Below are 13,800 nucleotides of genomic sequence, written 5' to 3' on the forward strand. Positions count from 1 at the left end.
TGTCCATCATGTCAGTTTGAAATAATGCAATGCCATAGTATGGAAACATTTCTGGACAGGCTGCACGGATGTATTTGATGATGACCACATAAGAACACTCACCAGGGTGGTTTTACCCTTGAGGCCAATAAAGAATGCCATGAAAAAGTAAAAAAAAAATGTGTAAACTAGCCACACCATTGTAGGCCAGAATGGCAAAGTAAGGACCCTCATCAAGTGTGGTCTGTGCCATACAGGCCTGTATTGGTGCAGCTAAATGTGTAAACCTCGCTAGACTGATGCACCAATCTATGCCAGTGTGGCTATGTATACATATTTGTAATGTTGTCTTTATACTTGATGTTAATAAAACATTTCTTGCCACATTAAGAAAACATGTCCTTACTGCCTGCAACATTGCAGGTCAATGTGGCCACATAATAACACTCACCATGTTGGCTTTACTCTTGATGCCAGTGAGGAATAACATGCCAAAGTAAGAACGTATGTCCAGTTTGGCTTCACCAATGCAGGCCAATATGTCCACCCAAGAACATTCTTCATGTTGGCTTTACACTTGATGATATGAAGAAATGTCTTGCCAAAGTAAGAAAATATGTGAAGGCTGGTTGCCTCTGCACCAATGTAGCCCCTCATCCACTCCAGCCCACAAGCATGAGGAGCATAGCACACAAAAGCAAACAGGCACATACACATGAATGCAGCACACACTTTCTCATACACATGTGCACCCAACAACATACACTTGCTCATTCACTCACGCACTTACAGACACAAACCCAAGCATGTACAAATAACATAGAAACATACATACATACACATTTTTTTCTTACCTGTAACCCCAGCCCGGACTCCAGACATTGCCACACATCACCTTCCATGATGGCCCTTAGGCTCACAGGCAGCATGCAACAGGAACCAGGAAGTGGATAGAGCTCCCTGTCCCTGCACATGCAGAGTGAAGGTGTAGCATATCCAGTTCACCACCCCTGATCCTCTAAATGTATGGAGATGCACATAAGTGCCCCCTACACACATTCAGGCCTTCAGTACCCCAGAGGAAGCAAAGCCCCACCAGCATTGTATGGCCCATTATCGATGTGTGCTGGGGTAATACAACTGCCAAACGGAGACCACACTTTCCTGTTCAGTTACAATCAATCCAGGAGCACTGCCTCATCTGCTTGTTGTAAACAGTTTTCTTGTGGGCAGTGGCAGAACAATTGTGTGAAGTCTCTGCCATTCTGAAACAAATTATTCAGACAAAAAGTATAAGTGCATGCACATCTTTTTTTGGTATCAAGACAAGTAACACAAATGATATCTGGTCACACTGCCACTCGCCCTTCAAGCTCCTTTTTAGCTGAACGAATGCCAATTTACTGTTGCGAGCATGCCAGTCAAAATTCTGTTTTGCACCACTGTCAGGGCCGTCTAGTACTAGTGAGTCAGGGACTTGTTGATGTACGTACTGACCTGCCTGTTCTTTTCACACAACAGTTCTCTGTAGGCTGGCATGCACACCGAGGACGTTGTTGTTTGTTACAGCCAGACAAGCTTTCCACTGAGTGACGGAAAATATGACTTTAAAGATAGAAGCACATGTTAGAAGAGTCAAACAAATGCCTTCATTTGAAGTACTGAAATGTACAGTAATCATTAATATGAACAAGCAAGGCACCACCTGCTGTACCCTTTCTTTAACGCTCGTCCTTTTTGTATAGACTTGCATAATAGCCTGGCACTTAAGGAGTTAAATGTAAAAATAAAAAATAAAAAATAAAAATATTGAATTGTGGTTTACCCAAATGCATATATCAAAAATGAGCTGTAAAGCTCTCTGCACACTGAGCACACATTCCAGTCTATGATTCCCAAGTGGCCCTTCTACATTGTGTAATATAACTCATGACTGTATTAATAGTATAACCCTTGAGTTGTAGACCAGAAATCAACTGGACGCAGAACATGTAATGCTCCTCCTACCCTGGAGGTGACATGCTGCCAATAACAGATCACTCAGTGGCAGACTGCATTGTTTTTATTTATGTATTTTTAATGTTATTGGTGATGTTTAAATGTGCACATTTCAGAACTAAAGCTGCTTCGAGTCGCCACAGAGGAGCGATGGGGAGGGTCTTGAAGTGGGCATGAAAAGGCAAAGAGTGATAGAGAGTGGGAAAGGGTAAATGTATCAATTTTAGGTGATCCAAGTGCAAGTTACAGAAAGGCAGTGCAAGATTCTTAAATGTTGCACCCACCGCTGAAAAACACAGTATATGAGGACAATACAACTAAGTCCATGGTTAGCAAGCACATGTTGCAGTGGGCAGCGCACAATGTAAAGCGTAATGTATTAGAGGTCACAGGAGGCTAATAATTAGAAAAGTGACATAGTAGAAAGTGCTACAACAAGGTTGTGAATTCGTTTCATGTGAAAGGCTGTCCGCAAGACCCATTGCAAGGGTGAACTATTGATTTGGAGAGGAATCCTAATTGTTAATTGGGGCTTTGCACTATGACCTGAATTTACAGTTTGCATTGCTTCTGAGGCTTGGGCTCCAATTGCTTGGAAGGATGGAGATGTGGACCACATGCCCTTTCTTTACCTGCGTGGTTGAGTCTCTTGAACATAAGGGTGATACTTGTTCAGGGTGCAACCAATCTGACGTGGCTGTCACATTGTAGTTGAGAGGCATGTTAGCCTTGACGTCGGAGAGGGTACAGGGAAAAGGAAATGACAAGAGAGGACGGGAAGTCCTGAGTCAGGGAATACAGGAGCTTCAACCAAGTCGCACTGCATATGGGTTTTCTTTACATGCGCGGACCTTGACCGGTAAAATACCAAGGTGGCTCTCAAGATTGTTAGCATGAGCCTTTTAAAACTGGACAGTTTTACTTATCACATAACCTCACATGCACTTCCCTGTGTAGAGGAATCAGAACTGCCTTCTGCTTAGTTCTGTTTGTTGTGTTCTTTTTCCAGGATTTGGCTTAAGAATATGAAATTAGTGGACAATAGGAAAGTGCTGGCAATGCAACAGACCACTTTCAAATGTGGGCAACCGGGAAAACTGTGAGATCAGGACGCTCATTATGCATATGTTTACCCCTTCTATGGTCATATTTCTAATATAGAATACGTGCCCATTACCTACGCCGGCATGCACTCTCGAGAGACTGCCCCTTATGTGCAAGGGGGCGTGCAGATGATGTAATTCAGATTTTCAACATATTAGTTCCAGAAAGTCATAATTCTATTAAAGACACAGAGGCAAAGGTTTGTGCTTCTCTTTCATATTTACTACTCGAGCAGCAATTAACAAAACCAATATTATGAATGGTAGCAAAGATCAAACCTGCAACTTCCAGTGAAGACAGGGGCGGTCATTACAACCTTGGTGCTAAGTGCACCAACTTTACCATCATGGTGTAAACTACGTTTACACCATGGTGGATGGCCGATTTACCGCCCCATTCTAAGGTGAGTGGGGCGGTAAATCCCCATTTCCCATTTTCCCTTCCCCATTCCCATTTTTGCCCCATAGGGCATAATGGGAGTGGGGAAGGCGCTAATTACGCCGCCGTAAATTACGGCGGCGTAATTAGCACCATGGCGGGTTAGCGCCATGGACTTTAACGCCTGCCAAAAGCAGGTGTTAAAGTGGGAATCCGGCGTTAAGGGTTAACGCTGTCGTTAACCCTTAACGCCGGGGTTGTAATGACCTCCAGGGTCTTTGGTAGTCTCAATATTAATGGTCTCTTAACTGACCACTTGACCAATATAACCAATCAGTCCAGTCCATGACTTTAACCACACTGAACATGCTCCTTCACTTCCTCTTTCTTTGCTTGATTGAAATTGCGTCCACTGTGAACCACAATTCTATTGCATGGTCGGTGTCATTCATCAATTCCCTGATTGCCTGGAGTCCACCACCGTACCTAGTATAACAACATATATTTGGTGAATGTGAGTTGAAAGAGGGTGGGACAATTGAATGTTGCTTACAATTCAAAATGCATTCCTTCGTACATATAGATAATGTATACATTTATATCACTTATATCATCAATACCTGCTTATGCAATGATATACATTTATAACAGTTTAATACCATGCTCAACATTTCTCAATGGATATATGATTGAAGGGTGGGTTATTCCTTTGTTTCTGTGTTCTTAATAGATTTATGACTTTCTGGAACAAATGTGCTGAAAATCTGAATTCTTTGTAAAGACCGGAGGCTTGGATTATGCTTGTTCAAAGCTCACTCACCACTAACGATGCCATATTCTCCATTGGTTTAAAACAGAAGGTGTTAAAGTCAATTCATTTGACCAATCTGCCGATCTCATGATGTCTTCTACACTGGCTCCTATGTTAAAGGCATTGGTGGGCATCGCTCCCCTCATTGAGTGAGCACTGTACCCCACTATGTCAATGCCTGCCTGTACCATCACCCATCTCAGTAATATGGCTATTGTTGACAGTGTTACGGCCTTGTATGGTTTGCATAATGCTATGAACAATTGGGATACCCCTAATGGTCTCACTTCCCTCGTAATATCGTTGTATGCTCTCAAACATCTAATCAGGCATTCTTTTTGATGCCCTGGAAAAGAGTCATATGATATAGATTTCAATCCTGTCTTGGTCCTTCTTGCTATGAAGAAGGTCAACCCATTCGGTGATATGCTTTTCCTATTGATCTCCATCGCTCTAATGTCCGAAGATATCTTACATGACAATAGACATATGAGCATGGATAGCTTGGCTGAAATGACCTTCCTGGATCATTTCTGGTTCTCCTGCCATGATAAGAAAAGTTTCAATATTTTGTCAACATCACACAGTTGAGTGTATTTTTCTCTGGGGGGGTGGGGGGTTCCAGGCATTTTCACTCATTTTAAAAGTCTGCAAATCAAGGTGGTGTTCACCTACAGTGAGCCCTTTAATCCTGGGGTGCCCTGCTGATATTGCGGACCTGGCCGTATTGATGGTCCTATATGTTTTCCCCTGGGCTGCCATTTGGGTTAGGAAATTGGCTACATGGACCACATCTGTTCCATCAGGATGAATGCCCCTCCCCATACACCAGCTATTCTAGTTAGCCAATGCAGAGCTGTAAGTCCTGTGTATTCCTGGTGCCGAGGATTCATTAATGATGAGCTCAGCTCTTTCTATAATCCTGGCCTAGCCAAAGGTCCCCTGAAATCGCCCATGCAATCATATTGAGTTTTCCTGTACTCACTAGTGGATAGCTGAGGCCTCTGGGGTCTTGTACTATGAACTTGTACCTGGGTAGAGCCACCGGGTCATGATATGATAGTTCCAGGAGGCTGGGGAGCCACACCTGGCCCCTCCAGTACAGATTAATCAGAACTAGGGATGCTTTCTGCCTGCTCACCTGGGCTAGCATCCTCGCAAACATGGAGAACGGGGGAAATGCATAGTTGGTCTGATGTCCCATGCTTGGAGAAAAGCATCTGTTTCTTTCGCTCCTGGGTCTGGCCTCCAACTGAAAAAACAAGGTTGTTGGCTGTTAAATCTCGATGCAAAGAGATCGACTTGGCATGGGCCCCACCGAATCATCAGGTATCGGAATACTTCTTTGTCCAGCTTCCAATCACTGGCATCCCTGAGATATCTGGAATTCCAGTCGGCCACTTCGTTCTGATGGCCTGGTAAGTACTCCGCTGTCACTGACACCTTTTTCTGAAGGCAAAGTTCCCAGAATTCCTTTTCCATTTCTGCCAATAGTCTGGACCTTGTCCCTCCCAGGCTCTTCATATATCTGACTGCTGAGGCGTTGTCCATCTTGAGAAAGGACACAACATTGTGCTCTCTCCAGAGTCCAGCTTTTCACTGCAAACGACTCTGCTAGTAATTATAGACAGTTGATGTACAAAGCTGTCTCTTGTTCTGACCACCTGCCCCCTGTCAATAGGTTCTGCATCGGGCTCCCCAGCCCCATCTGCCGGCATAGGATTCGAAGACCAGATCCATGGACAAGTTAAATGTAGCTTTCCTGTGCCATGCATCCATGTGATGCAGCCACCATTACAACTCCTCCCTTACCTCTTGGACAGTTGTAATGCTTGATTTGTAAGATGCGCCCCTCCTGAGATGTCAGATCTTTAATCTTTGTAGGGCTCTGTAATGTAGAGGCCCCAGAAATATAGATTGGATTGATGACGCTAATTGTCCTACTAACCGCCAAATGTCTCTCAGCGACATCTCACTCCTTGATAAAGTATGTCTTATCTGTTTCTTGATGTTCACTTTGTCAATCGGTAAGCTAAGAGATCCCTGTATCTAGTCTACTATGAAACCTAGAAATTCCATTGTCTGTTCTGGTTGTACTTTGGATATCTCCCAATTTATCAGGAAGCCCAGATTCTGCAGTAGAATCACTGTCATCTGCACCTGTATTCAGAGTGTCTCCCTGTCCTAGAATATTATGCATATATCGTCCCGATATATTATGAGTCTTATCTCCTGACACCTGAGGTGGGTCACCACTGGCTTCATTACCTTGCTGAAACACCATGGTGGGGGTGCTAGTCTGAAAGGTAGACACCACAACTCCCATGTTGACTCTCCCCAGACAAATCTTGTGAAGTTGCAGTGTTCTATCGCTATGGGCATTGTCAGATATGCATTTTTCAGGTCCATCCTGGTGAGCCAGTCTCCTTGAATTAAAGTGTGCCTTAGAAGGTGAATCCCTTTCATTTTGAAGTGTCTGTATACTACAACTCTGTGCAAACCCCTCAGGTTTATGATTGGTCTTACTTTGTGTTTTCCCCTCACTAGGAACATATTGTTTATGAACCCTACTGAGGAGTCTGTGACTTCTCCCATAGCATTTCTGGTTTCCAGGCCCTTCAGCTCTTCCTCTACCAACTGTATGTCTTCATTGTTTAGACATAAAATCCTTGGGGGGGGGGGTCCTCTGGTGTGGTATCATGTGGAAATCTATGTGGAAACCCTGCACCGTCTCTAGCACCCAGACATCTCTGGATATAACGTGCCTGCATTCTTTATGAGCTTCTAGTCTCCCCCCTACTACGGGGGTAACTAGGAACAGGTTGCTTGCACTCACCTGTGAAATTCTGTTGACAATCTCCATCTCGCCAGCCTCTACCCCTTCCTCTACCCCTGGAGAGGAAGAAAGGTGTCTTCTATGATCTTCTTGATCTCCCCAGTGTGTCCTAACATTGCAGGGCCTGTTGAATGGGAAGTGGCTGGAAAAGCAACCCCTTCCTCTGCCGGCCCTCCTGAAAATGTTGCTGGTAACGAATGTGCACATGTTATTCATTATTTGATGAACAAATCCACAAAGAGTTTCCCCTATCTTGCATTCTCTGTTTCTGAGGAAGCTAACTCGCTCAATTTTGGGTTTATTTTCACCAGTATTCATCTCCTCCTCTCTGTGGTAATAGCACAGTTTAAATTATCCAGCATACAAATGGCCCTCTGGGCCCACTCGATTAGTATCATCGGATGCACCGGCTCAATCTTCTCTCTGGCCTCTTCACCCATCCGCATTATTTTAGTGAGTGTTCCTACCATATCTAACATCTTGTCCTGGCATGAGTGCCAGGACCTATCCAGAACTTTCCTTACATCTTTTACATATTTTCCCATGAATGTGACCATTTTCTCATCTATCTCGGGAGTCTCAGTGGCCCCTTCAGGGAGCGATGGTCTTGGGCGTTCTGCCTTCATTCTGCTTCTAACTTCTTTCGCCAGTGGTGCCCTCAGGTTTTTTTTTAAGACAGGTTGCTATCTTTCTCGGCGGCTTCCATTCAGAAGTTCGGGGATGTATCAATGACTCTGGGTCGAAGTCATCACGTGCCCCGTAGTCCTCGATATCAACTTTCGTTTTCTTTGGAACTTTACGGCCTTCTTCATCTGAGGATGATATTGAGTAAATCTCCTCTTCAGAGTAATCACCCTGCCGACCATCATCTTACTCTTCTGTGGTATTGGATGATCCATCTTGCTGCCTGTTAGGCCCTGCTTCAACTCTCACTTCCTTTCTTTTACCACCCTTCTTTTTTGGTGGAGTAACCGGGTGGCATGGACCTCATCTCCCCTATGGCCTGTATTTCTGCCCCGTTTCACTCGCCCCTGTGCTTCAATACTTTTGAGCTATTCTAGCCCCTTTGAAAGCTTGAGCCAATCCTTCATCAGAGCAATTTGTTTAGGTCCCTGCCCCTATGAGGCTCCCAGAGCTTTCTGTAGGACCTGAGTCATTTCTGTGTGGCTCCTCTTTTGGCTTATATTAGCCTTACTCTCATCACTGGAAGAACTCATATTAGCACAGACAATGGGGATTATAATATTGCCAGGAGGTTTAATGGGTTAATCTTTTTAAGATTTGTATTCATTTATTTGTTTTTCACATTTGTAAAGCACACAACCCCTGAGGCATCAGGGCGCAGTTGCGAGACCAGTTGCATGATACAATCTTAGCAAACAAAATAGTAAATTTCACATTAAACGATAGAACAGCAAGAATAGCAGACTAAGGACAGCAAACAGTGTTCAGAGGCCAGAAGGACAGAGTGTGTGCTTATCAGTTAGGTGAAAAGCCATGTTTTTAGATCTTTGCAGAATGTCCAGTAGGAGCTATCAGCTCTTAGTTCAGTGGGGAGAGAGTTCCAGTCATTGACTGCTATCTTTTCGAAGCTTGTCTCTCCTCCTTTCACTGTCTTGGTTTTGGGTAGGGTGAGGTAGTGGGCATAGGTGAACCTTACCCGTCTATTGGGTTTGGATCTCTTAATTTCCTGGGCTATGTAGTGCAGTGCTGTGTTGCTCAAACATTTATGCGCCATCAATAGCGTTTTGAAAATGATCCTTTCTATAATTTTCCAAGTCAACCTGGCTTTTTATATATATATATATATATATATATATATATATATATATATATATATATATATATATATATATATATGATATCAGGTTTTACCCGGGACTGTGCCTGTCAAAGAGGTAACAGCTGCGGTGGCTCTCTGTGGCCTGCAGGGGTGCTTTTCTCAGCAATCGAAGGTCATGATCGTCCGCTGACATCTTCGCAAACTTTAAATAGCAAGTGTTCTCTCGCTCTCAGTATACATATTCAACGAAGGGAGTAACTGATCATACGACTTTCCTTCAGCCTTTATTGAGGTCACCAGAATGTAGGAAGTGCTGGAACTATGCGGTCCCGTCACGCTCCTTCTTCTGTGACCGTGCTGCCCTCTGTGGGGCTCACAGCATTGTAATGGTCGCCGGAGCACCAGCCCCATCGCGGCCGCAATGTTTTTCATCCCCACTAGTGCAGATATGCTCTGCCAATTGCCATGCTGTGCGCACGCACACTAAACTTATTATATAAGGAAATACAGTTAAAGTCATAAAACATAAAGAAGAAATGAATGTGTACTTAACTCGCTGCCGAGCAGCAAAGAAATAGGATGTGAAGCAGGATGTTCAGTGTGGTTATGGACATGGGCTGTAATGATGGGTTACATTGGTCACGCGGTCAGTTAAGAGACACATAATATTGGGACTACCAAAGACCTTGTCTTCACTGGAAGTTGTAGTTTTGACCTTTCTTACCATTCATGTCATTGGTTTTGTTCATTGCTGCTTGAGTAGTAAATATGAAAAAGAAGCATAATTCAAGCCGCTGGTCTCGACATAGAATAATTTTCTTCATGCATATGGTTTGGTTTATCAAGATATGCCATGATACTTAGGGAGCTTGTGCACATCTGTAGAACACACTGCCAGCACCTACTGCAAGGGAAATGGAGGAGGTATGGAACCCTCTGTGTTCTTCACCCCTTAACTAAATGTAAAGTCTGCTTATCCCCTGGTTGGTCCTGCACCCTTGACCCTTGCTTATGGTGAAAGGTCAGCCTCAGCTCCGCTAACAGCATTCGCATTCGGGATGGTCCAAACCACTATTATCATAGAAAACGTGCTTCACCACTATGCTATCTATGAGTGGGCTTGGGAGCATCAGTTGTTGATTTTGTGTTTTGTGATGCAAGGATTCTGGCTGCTCTTAATGCTCCATGTTTGTGCTGCTAAACTTCTTATATAAGCAAATACAGTTAAAGTCATACAACATAAAGAAGAAATGAATGTGTACTTAACTCGCTGCCGAGCAGCAAAGAAATAGGAAGTGAAGGAGGATGTTCAGTGTGGTTATGGACATGGACTGGACTGATTGGTTATTTTGGCCACATGGTCAGTTAAGAGACACATAATATTGGGACTACCAAAGACCCTGTCTTCGCTGGAAGTTGTAGTTTTGATCTTTGTTACCATTCATGTTATTGGTTTTGTTCATTGCTGCTTCAGTAGTAAATATGAAAAAATGCATAATCCAAACCTACGGTCTCGACATAGAATAATTTTTCTCATGAACATGGTTTGGATTATCAAGATATGTCATGATACTTAGGGAGCCCGTGCACATTCGTAGAACACACTGCCAGCACCTACTGCAAGGGAATAGAGGAGGTAAGGAATCCTTTGTGTTTTTCACCCCTTAACTAAATGTAAAGCATGCTTCTCCCTGGTTGGTCCTGCACCCTTTGCCCTTGCATATGGTGTCATTTCAGCCGCAGCTCCACTAACAGCAATTGGGACGGTCCAAACCACTATTATAATAGAAAACATGATTCACCACTCTGCTATTTATGAGTAGGCTTGGGAGCTTCAGTTGTTTTTTTGTATTGCGATGCAATGACTCTGGCTGCTCCTAATGCTCCGTGTTTGTGCTGCATTAATCCAGTCTCTGGCAATTATGCTACAGCAAGTGAGTAACTCATTTTGTGAACGTACCTCAAAGTACATAAATAGCAAAGGAGGAAAGAAGCACTGTCAAAAAACATATTTTTGCCAAAGTGTGCTTTGACAAACACAAACCAACAGTCTCCAACTATGGATCGAGCACAATGAACTTTAAAAAAAAATGTGTTGTGCTTTCTTATTTAATTGTCCCCTTTAAGACATAAAGAAGAAGAACACAACAAATAAAACATTCATTTCAGACAACACATTTCTTTTACAGATTCAATTTAAATACAGAATGGGGAAAAAGTAGTGCATTAAAAATATTCTTAAATATCTCTTGCCAAATATAATGGGTTAACATACATCACTGTTTTATCGCCAGAATAAATATGACTCCAAAATTGATCTGAAGAAATAAAACCAATGTCATAATCCAGCCTTCCATAACCTTTTTCATAAAAATGTAACAAGTGCTTACAGCCTGTTAATAGATGTTTTATTGTTTCCACCTCAGTACCACATAGTCGGCACACACGCTGATCATATGGATTCTCTTACCAGGCACCAAGCTTTGAGATTGTATGAAGATTGTTAAGTCTAAGGCACATTATAAAGTGTCTGACTTTTGCATTTTGGATTTTATAATAGAAAATCAGGTGGCATTTACCGAGAAAAACTGTGTTGAATAAATGGTATATGAGTTAAATAATACAGCTTTGCAAATCTATTATCCAGATCCCAAACGGACACTTTTTCTTTGATTTCCTTATCTTTCAAAGTATAGTTATCCATACATTTGAAATTACAGTCTATTTTCTTTAAAAACTCAATGATTTAAAAAGTGAATATTTTCATTGGCAGGATAGGGTTATTAAAATCAGTTAAATCTTAAAAGTAAAAATAATAGAATTATGATTGTTACAATCACTTAAAATCTTCAAATATAGTAGACAGTTCAAAATCATCTTGCATGTTAATAAAGTGGTTTACCCCAGCTCATTTCATATTGCTTCAACCAGAAACAGAGCTGGAGTGACTCAATGTTTTCCACCAAAGCCTATCCTCCTATCTATTAAGACAACTGACCTGTGCTGCAGTAAACATTTCACACCATATAAAAAGCTTGCAATAATACAAGATTTATATAACTATAACAATCCTTCATTCCATTGGCTGCCATTCTTGAAAATAAAAGAACGAATAGCTTGAAATTTGGTTGTGATCTGATTGGTTGATTAATTCATCATGATTTTCTTACCCAAATTGCTGGTAATTGTGTATTCCGAGATAAATATAACTATCTACTTCCTGTATAAGGATGGATTGAATATGCCAAGGGTATTTCTTTAAATTACATCTATTCTTTTTGAAAGTCATAACGTTTGTCTCATTCAGATTGATCGTCAATTCATTGTTATTTGAATATTCATGCAGGGCAGTTAGACTGTGTTGGAGACCTATAGCTGTCTGGTCAAGAATGACAATATCGTCCACATAGTATCACCACGATATTGGGTGATAATTAACACACAGAGGAGAACTGACGCAACTATTCAAAGCATTATCCAAGTATGCAGTGTAAATATTAAATGGGTGCTAAAGAGCATCCCTGTTTTAAACCATGATTTAGTTGGAATGGTTAACTTGTAAATCCCTCCTGGTTAACTCTTATGCGGACTCTATTGTCAGAATACAATGCTTTGACAAAAAATATTATTTGTGGATGTAGTGGCCAAACTTCCATATTCTTCTAGAGTAAACTCCTGTTAACAGTATCAAATGCTTTTGAGAAATCAACATAACATATGCAAAGCGTTTGGCTTCGTCAATGATTATGCCCGGATAAAGTACACCAAAGTCCATACATTTTTGTGGGTAGCAAACCCTTTCCTAAATCTGGTCTGTTGATTCTTAAAGATATTTCCTTCTTTAACCAATCATTTATATATTTTAGTAACAGTTGTGAAAAGATATTTGCACTGGAATCTATCATGACAAGTAAGCAGTAATTATCCAGGGAAACTCGGGAGCCTTTTTATATATTGGTATATTTATATATTGTGTCAACTATCGCAAATTATCTGAGAGCATTAGGCAAGCTGTCTGAGCCTGGCGTTCGAGAGGGCTCAAGATTCACAATAATTGACATAATGTCATCTTCATCAAAAATAAAGAAATCTTTATCAAGAATCACCCCATAACATTCACCAGGGTCAAATGTATTTTCTTTGTAATAAAGTTTCAAGATGTACCTTTCCCATTTGTCAATTGGAATTGGATTGATATCACATTTAGTGGGACTCAGTTTAAACTTATAGTAAGTATACCAACACTTACATGAGTCTTGAGACTTTAAAGACATATTCAAAGACAGCCAGTGAGCAGACATTGTAGATCCCTTATATACTCTTAATAAATTAAATTTACCTTTCAAGCTCTTAATTTGGTCCTGTTTAGAGTTATAGTTTACAACATGTTTTATTAATGCTCCTAATATCACGTCACATAGATTTCCTCTTTTGGACCAATATGGGATCAAACAACACCTCAAGATCTTTCCCCTTTACTGTCCCTTTTCTCCATAGTGATGCAACATAGTATTCAAGGTGCAAGTTAGTAGTCTCATAAAACTGTTTCATAACAGAATCAATTGTGGAATCGTCATCAGTGAGCAGAGGCAAGACGAGGTCATTGAATTTCTTCAATCTACTCTCCATACATTTGAGACAATTCCCAGTTGAATTAACCATATAGTCACCCTCTAGTCAATCGAGATTACAGATAGGGGATGTTTCAAGAGCAAACTTGACCACCACATGGTCACTCAAGAGGATTGCAATTAATTTGAAGTTTGATTAGTTTGAACATATGTTGGGCATGGATGAAACTAGTCCAAGAAGACTTATCCCAGGTCAGTTCTTCCGCATCACAGTCTATAAATTGTGTCCCATGAATATTATCCAATAGGAAGTAGCCCTCAAACATATCAAGACTGCATC

The sequence above is a fragment of the Ambystoma mexicanum genome, chromosome 7q (genome assembly GCF_040938575.1).
Source record: "Ambystoma mexicanum isolate Mex_15411 chromosome 7q, UKY_AmexF1_1, whole genome shotgun sequence".
NCBI classification, from domain to species: Eukaryota; Metazoa; Chordata; class Amphibia; order Caudata; family Ambystomatidae; genus Ambystoma; species Ambystoma mexicanum.